The 8,509-nt window shown below is 35.8% G+C and overlaps 1 pseudogene; it reads left to right on the top strand.

The window, feature by feature from the left end:
* Nucleotides 1-360: 360 nt before the first annotated feature.
* On the top strand, nt 361-2,010 carry LOC101577207 (annotated as a pseudogene).
* The last annotated feature ends 6,499 nt before the right edge of the window (nt 2,011-8,509 follow it).

An 8,509-nucleotide genomic window follows, 5' to 3' on the forward strand; every position in this document is an offset into this window, starting at 1 on the left:
TGGAGAGTCTGTGTGTGGGGAGCAGAGTGAGAGTGATGAGTTAAGAGTCACACTGACTCAGACTCAAGGGGCAATGAGCAGTTACCGTTGGCCACTATTGAAAGAGAGACAGAAAAGGGAGACTCAAGCCCCTGGAGCCATTTCATATCACCTCCATTTATTCAAAAATCTTCCAAAAGCTAAATGCTATTTAAAAAATCACCCAGCTCCAGGGATAGGAAATGGTGTAAGGGTGGCGGAGGGGTGCGAGGTTTCCAGATGGTGGGACTGGGTGCTTGACTGTGAAGCAGAGGTGAAGGACCCTGCGGCGGAAAGGAGGCTGGCAATTGTCCCCTGCACGCCCCCAGCAATTCTAGGATCCCAGCAGGAGTGTTTTTCTTTTTTTCTTTTTCTTTTCTTTTCTTACTTTTCTTTTCTTTCTTTTTTTTTTTTTTTTTTTTTTTTTTAGAATAAGTGAACCATTATAGATTGTCAATATGGGGCAGAGATCAACATCATCCACCAAGAGTGGAAAATTTATGAACCCCACAGACCAAGCTCAAAAGGAAGCTCGGAAGAGAGAACTGAAGAACAAAACACAGCGCATGATGGTTTAAACTGCAGTTTTGAAGATGAAAGATCCCATCCAGATCATCCAGGACTAGAAGAAATTGGATGCAATGGAGTTTAACCAAGTACAACAACCACAGTTAAACGAGAAAGTACTGAAAGATAAAGTAAAAAGCTTCAGGAAACCTTTGAACATATCCTACGACTATATGAAAAAGAGAATCCGGATATTTATAAAGAATTGAGAAAGCTAAAAGTAGAGTATGAACAGAAAAGGGCTCAACTTAGCCAGTACTTTGATGCTGTCAAGAATGCTCCGCGGGTAGAAGCAGAGAGTATTCCTTTGCCAGATGTGCCGCACGCTCCTTCCAGCATCAGAATCCAGGACATTCCACTTCCTGGCTCCTAGCCACCCTCCATCCTAAAGAAGACCTCAGCCTGTGGGCCTCCAACTGGAGCAGTTTCTGTCCTTCCTCTTTTGGGGCATGGTGTTCTACCTTGGTCCCCTGGCAGGAAGCCTCCAGGCCGTCCACCTGGTCCACCTCCTCCCCAAGTCTTGCAGATGTGTGGCCGTAATGTGGGCTTTGCTCTTGACCTTCCTTCTTGAAGGTGAGATGAAGACAGGTTCCATAGCCCTGATCGTGCGCTGCGTAGTCATGATGACAATGTTTCCAGCACCAGTGAAGATGATGGGTATCCTGAGGACATGGCTCAGGCCAAGCACGACGACAGCACTGATGACAGTGACACAGACAGGTCAGATGGAGAAAGGGATGTGGATGAGCTTATGCACCGAGACGATAATAAGTGAGACAACACCAAGGCAAAGAAAGCAGGTCTGAGTGCGGTTTGCAGATATACCCGGGAAATCAAGAAAGAAAAAGAAGAACATGAAGGAATTAACACCTCTTCAAGCCATGATGCTGTGAATGGCGGGTTGCGAGATCCCTGAGGAGGGTCAAGAAGTGGAGGAATTCTCAGAGAAGATGAGGAGGAGGATTCGGAGGATCTGAAGCAGAGAAGCAGTCACAGAAGCAGCACAAAGAAGACTCTCACAAGGGTGAAGCCACAGCTTCCTCCCAGCAGCTTCACCCCCACAGTCTGTTCCTCCTCAGATTCAGGCGCTGCCCATGCCAGGACCACCTCCTCTTGGGCCCCTGTCCGCCCCCTCTGTGGCCTCCACCTCTGGGGCCTCCGGGACCACCCACAGGCCTCCTTCCTGGCCCATCACCAGGCGCCCCTCCATTCCTGAGGCCACCTGGAATGCCAGGACTCCGGGGGCTTCTCCCCCTACTTTTGCCCCTGGGACCACCACCAGGCCGAGCCCCTGAGCCCCCCACACTTAGATGGCCACGGTATCTCACCAGCCCCTGGATATTCTATTTAACGTGTTGGTGGAAATACAAACTAGTCTCTCAGAAAAAAACCTTCACAATTATAGGAGGTTTCTTCCTTCCATAGGTCCTTTCTTCACAGATACTTACCTAGATAAATAGAGGCAACTTAAATTTTCACTGTTTGGTCAATAAAGGTTTTGATTACACTAAAAAGTATTTGTGGTGGTTTTGGACAAACTGCAGCTTGGAGTTTATTCAAGACCTCAAAAGGCTGAAGGAAACTGCTGTACCAATTTTTCTGAGAGTAGAGATGCAAACATTTATTGGCTAGTTTGTAAATAGCCATTGAGTTTACAGAGCAGCAGTATCTGTGTTAGTTCAGTTGCCTGTAATTCAGGTTTTTTTCTCTCTATCTGGAAGTCATCTGAACATAGTGGTATCTTGGTTTATCAATTTAATTTATCTTATGATTTGGGGGAAAATGGCTGAATTTGTGTTTGGTGGGAGCTGGACTTGTAGTGCTTCTGACAAATGCAGAGTTCACAAATAGAAGTGAAATTTTGCCTGATGCTTTTGTTTGTGAACCAAATTGTTAGAAAAAAGAATCACTCATGAGTTGAAGTTTACTTTGCTTTGTAGATGATACACTACTGAGTTCTGTAGGCAAATTCAGATTGAGTAGGTTCAGGTTGGGCCCTGGAATTTGTGTTTTTTACCAATTCTTTCATGATGCTAGTAGTGCTAATTTGAAAGACACAGCTGAGGAGAACCAGGATACATTTTGACTTTGTAAAATAAATACAAAATATAGCAGCAGTAACAAATTATTTTTGTAATAAAGCCTGTGCATCAACACGAAACAAAAAATATGATCTTTTTTCTTTTTATTAATAGCCAGAGAAAACCTTCCTGTTTAAGCTTTAATTCACCTTAGTGGCCCCCTTTCATTTGATAGAAACTTGAACTAATGTTGGTGAAAGGCATATGAAGAAAAAATAAGTTTAATATTCTCTAAAATTGAATTCCTTCAATGACAACAAATTTCAGAACAATCATGAAACTTATCTACAATCCATTATACAATCTAAATTTCAGATTAATATTGCTATTACAAAATACAATTATGAAAAATAAAGCCATGAAAAATAATTTATTGTTACATCCTAGAAATATACGAACTGAAGCTTCTTTTTCCTGAAAAAAAAAAATAGTAAGACATTTTGTGTCATAATTACTTTTCGTCTGGGGATATTTTTACTAAATATTATTTTCTATTAAAATTTTAAAAGGTAATTTTGAGCATTTAAAGAAGTCTAAAACTTTGAAAAAACTAACGGACTGGGGAAATGGCTCAATAGAATAAGTGCTTCCCTGGCAAGCACAAGGGCCTGAGTTCAATCCCCGGTTCTGCAAAAAAAAAGAGAAATTACCTAACATTTCAAAAAACAAGAGGACAAAAAAGCAAAAAAGGCTGGGAAGATGGGTCAGTGGAATAAGCACTTCCCTGGCAAGCGCAAAGGCCTGAGTTCAACTCCTGGTTCCGCCAAAAAGAATAAAAAGAAAAAACAACATTTGACTACCCAAAAGTCACAACTATCAACTATCAACACTTTAGGGATTTCCTTCTAATCTTTTTGCTTTTAATTTTATATGGTTAGGGTGATGATTAATAAATAATGAATCACTATTTTATATAACATTATTAAAATATTTACTCACAATTTAGTAATTTTTAAAATATTATCTTCACTAAATAAAAGAAAATTCATCATACGGATTAGAATATGAAATACATTATCTTCTTGTGTTTGAAAAGATAATTTTAAAATGATCAAGCCTTTAAAATAAATAAATAAATAAATAAATATTACTAATTTCCTATCTGAAACTGAAACTTGTGGGCACTTTAGCCGTGCTGACCTCTACAGAGGTATCACAGACACAGTCAACAACTCTTTTGTTCCATCAATAAGAATAATGAACTATGAATGTACTTCAAAACTGATAATGCTTACATTTAATACCACAATGCCCTTAGTATGGACAGTCAATCTGTTAAAAAATACTTACTTAAGCAAGCTTCATTCCAAGTCTAAATTTCTGTTTTTCCTTGATATTTTGTATTATGTTTATATAGATTATTTCTTATAGTTTGTAACTATCATTAATTCTACAAAGTACATCTTAATTGTTGGACACTTCAAATAAGTTTTCATGCATATCCCTAGAAATGATATCATATGATTAAGACTTGTTATATGCTCAGTTACTAAAAAATTTCCCCATACATGGTTATTCAACAAACTTGTAAAATGTGTGCATGAATTAATGTATTATAGCATTTAATGGACCATGCTGGGTAGAAAGAATTGGGAAATAACCTAAAAGTACACTAAAACAGGTCAGCAAATATGGCAAAGCAAAACAGCACAGCAGAATTGCTGAATCACAATGGAGCACAACAGAGGCAATTCTATTAACTACACATAGAGAAACACTTTGACTTGTTAAAGAGAAAGGATTATAATTAATACTACAAGCACATTTTAAATTATGTACAGTTTTGGAAACATAGTTATGTTTCAAATGATGGTGTAATAACCATACAGTTCATTTCAAAGTGTAAGTTCCAGAATTTTTGGTTTTTCTTCACTGATATTTTTTTACATGTTAAATTATGACCCTTGAGGAATTGTTTGAAAAGGATAAATTGTTCAGTCTGGCCCAAGTTAAAATCAAGATTTTGCAGTTTGGATGAATGAGTTTCACTATAAAGTAGAGTTATGTTTAAAAAAATACAGCCTACACAATATTTATTTCTTCTGACTAGACTGCATTTTAAGAAGATGGAGTCCACCTAAAATAGCACTTAAAAATAAATTTACCTATATCAAACACATCTCTCTTTTTATCTGAAATAGTTTGTTTTTACTTCCAGTATTGTACTTTGCTCAAATAATTAAATGATTAAGAATATGCATTCTTTAGCTGAATATTACTTACATTCTCTTTGCTCAAAACTTACATGCTAAAATCAGGGTACTAAAATATACCTCAAGTTCTGCTACTATGAGTGTGATTTCTGTTAAATTTCTTGAAATTGCTGCATTGACATAACTAGAATTCAGAGAAAATTAAGAATTTTACAATTCTAAATGTTTGCTATTGAATTAAAATATTTTTTGTAAATTTTCGACAAACCCTTACTCCATAATTTCTGTTTGATTTTAAAATATAAATAGATAAATCTTAATAGATTTTTCCCAACATTATGTCCAATATTTTATAATATGTCTTTTTGGCACTGTGGCCTTATACATTTACAACCACAAATAATCAGCCCTTGTGCAGGGCTGTCTGTATTTATTTCCTGTCTTAAAATCTGTGAAACACAAGGTCTTTTGCTCAGGGTTACATCGCCAGCCACTGCCACCTAGGAGACATAATGCCTTAGTGGATCAAGTGGGATGTACTGTATTTGTCCAAGAATAAAGAAATATGTTTTATGCACTTTTTATTGACTACCTTATTTCTCTGTGGATCATTGTTTAAACACATAAAAAATAAAGGATTTGATTATCTCTACAACTTTGGTGTTGTCTACATGTGTCAACAGTAATACTAAAATTGGAATTATGTCAAAGAATGAGTTATTTGATATAACCTTCAAAACTAAAAATGTTTTAAAAGATGAAACAAATTTGAGCTTAAGCATAAGGCTGGTCCCAAAATTGCAACAATCCTCCTGCCTCTGTAGTTCAGGGCTTGAGTTACAGGTAAGCTCCACCACACACAGCTGCAACATTATAGGGAGAAGATGATATAACAAATATGCAAATAAAAAGGCAATTCATGTGAAGAAAGCTAATTCCAGAAGGGCAGTAATAAAATCAGTAACTGGGACAATATTTGTATGTGGTTGTAGGACAAATATCTGAACAAGAGAAAAAAACTATGAAGTAAACAAAGGCATGGACATTAAATAAAGTAGAATGGATATGCAGAAAGCATGGGAAATTTTTGCAATGAAGATTATATTCACTGAACTAAAAGCCGATAATAGATGGAACATTTATTGACAGAGTAGAGAAGAAGTTAATAAATGGGCTCCCTATGTGGAAGAACTCATGATGAATGCACAGAAAAAACTAAAAGATTAAAATAAGATGAAAGAGTACTTAAGAGACACACAATATAGACTACAATTTTTTAGCATTTATCTTATGAAGGAATTTGCTACTTCTGAGATAATATCAGCTTGCTTCTTGGTTTTGTAAGTAAATTTTTATTTGAACACAACTATGCCTATTTATATGTTTATATATAGTTTATTATTATTTTTGTGGTATAAGTGAGTGCAGTTGAGTAGTTATGGGAGAGCCTATATACAGTGCAATGTCTGAAAAATTATTATTTTGGTCTTTTCAGAATTTGCTGACTGCCAATGTTGTGGATAATAAAAGGTACTATAAATGATGACACTAGAATGAATGGTAAATAGAAAATATTTGAACCAAAAGATGATTGCAAATCTCCTTCAAGTTGAGAAGCAGATAAATCTTCATATTGAAAATACTTTATGCGTGGTAAGCAGGATAAATAAAATAAATACATGTGCAGATACTTTGTAAGAGCTTAAAGATTAGGTAAAATATCTCAAAAGCTAGTAGAGCAGGAAGACAGATGACAAACAAGACACTGGGATAACAATGAACTGCTTAATCTCCCACTGTTGAGGCCAAGAGACAATGCATAATATTCTCAAAACACTGTGTAAAAATAACTATCCATAATTTATAGAAGTTGAATGAATCTTGACAAGTTGAGGTTGAATATAGTCATTTCCAGACATTTAAAGCCCTATGAATTTTACTTATCATGAAATTCACAAGAAAAAAGTAATACATTCATTTCTAAAAGAAGAAATGACAAAATAGGAATGTGTAGGAACCAATTTATAGCGGTAGCCACAAAAATGAGTTAAGAAAATTCACAAACATGAATAAAAATTTTGACATATGCTAAGTGAGGCATATAGAACTCCAAGTAACCATTACCAAAGATAATCGAAACCATGGCATATAATAATCAAGAATTCAGAAAGTTAGCACAACAACAGAATATTGAAGGTACTTAGAGAAAAGAAATAAATCACTTATAGAGAAAAACCCACTAGAATTGCAACAGAATTCACAAGTCTAGCAAAGCTTGGAGTGAAGAAGCATTTTAAATTCTAAAAGAAAATAAACTCCAGCCTCTGTTGATGTACCCTGAAAAACTATCATTCAAAGTCAACGGAAAAGTAGGATACTTTCTTAACTAAGAACAATAGAAGAAATTCATGACCATCAAAACAGCCCTCACAAATTCCGTGAAGGGATGTTTTAAGAAAAGATGAGGAAGGTCAAACTTCCAAGAATACCAATAGAAAGAAAGCATCAGGCAGTGCAAGGAATTGCACAATGGGGAAAGACAGGGTACTAATAATATGAAAATAAAATGTGAAAGATAAGCAACAAATAATAGTTATAACCATTAATGTAAGTAGTCTCAGTTCAGTAATCAAAAGAGACAGACTGTCAGAGTAGATTAAGAAGCAAGATCCAACAATATGTTGCATTGAAGAAACTTGTTTAAGTCAAAAATAAATTTATAGATTAAAAGTCAAAGGATGGGCAACAATTCTCCATGTGACAGGAACCTAGAAAACAGCAAGGGTAGCTATTCTGCTTTCAGATAATGTGAACTTCAAACCAAGAATGATTGAAAGAGATAAAGAAGGTCATTATATATTTGTTAGGATAAAGTTGCAAGAAAAAGAGATAATAATCATACATATATCTGTACCAACTATAGGAGTATCCAAATATATTAGATAAATACTAATAGACATGAAAAATCAAGTAAGTATTGACACAATTGTAACGGGACATTAATATCTCATTGTCACAAAGACACAGATCAACTAGACAAATAATCAGCAAAGGAATAACAGAACTTAAACAAACTTGTGAAAAATGAACTTAGTAGATCTTTACAGAGTGTTCTACCCAACAACATCAAAATACATTCTCCTCAGCTGCACACAGAATATTATCAAAAATAGACCACATACTAGTCCATAAAACACACTTAAGTAAACGAAAAGGAAACGAAATTATCCCATGCATATTATTTGATCATGGTAAAAAGAAATTGGAAATTAATAACAGAAATTGCAAAAACTCTATAAACACATGGAAATTAAGTAATGCCCTCCTGAACAACTAGTGGGTAACAGATGAAATTAAAGAACAAATTAAACAATAATTACAATCATATAAAAACGCACATACAATTTATTGGAAATTGTGGGATTCACTGAAATCAGTCCTAGGATGGAGCTTTATAGTGGCAAATTCTTGCATCAAGAAAAACAGAATGGGGGCCAGAAAAATAGCTCAGTGAATTAAAATGCCTGCAAGCAGGTGCAGGGCCAGGGGGTGGGGCACGCTGATACAGCAATTGAGTCTGAGTGTGGTGGCATGCACCTGTAATCCCAGCTCTTGGGAGGCTGTAAATATGCAGATCACTACAAGTCTATCTAGTGAGACTCGGAGGAGGAGGAGGAGGAGGAGGAGGAG

Source organism: Octodon degus, unplaced genomic scaffold, assembly GCF_000260255.1.
Source record: "Octodon degus isolate 3935 unplaced genomic scaffold, OctDeg1.0 scaffold00099, whole genome shotgun sequence".
Lineage (NCBI taxonomy): Eukaryota > Metazoa > Chordata > Mammalia > Rodentia > Octodontidae > Octodon > Octodon degus.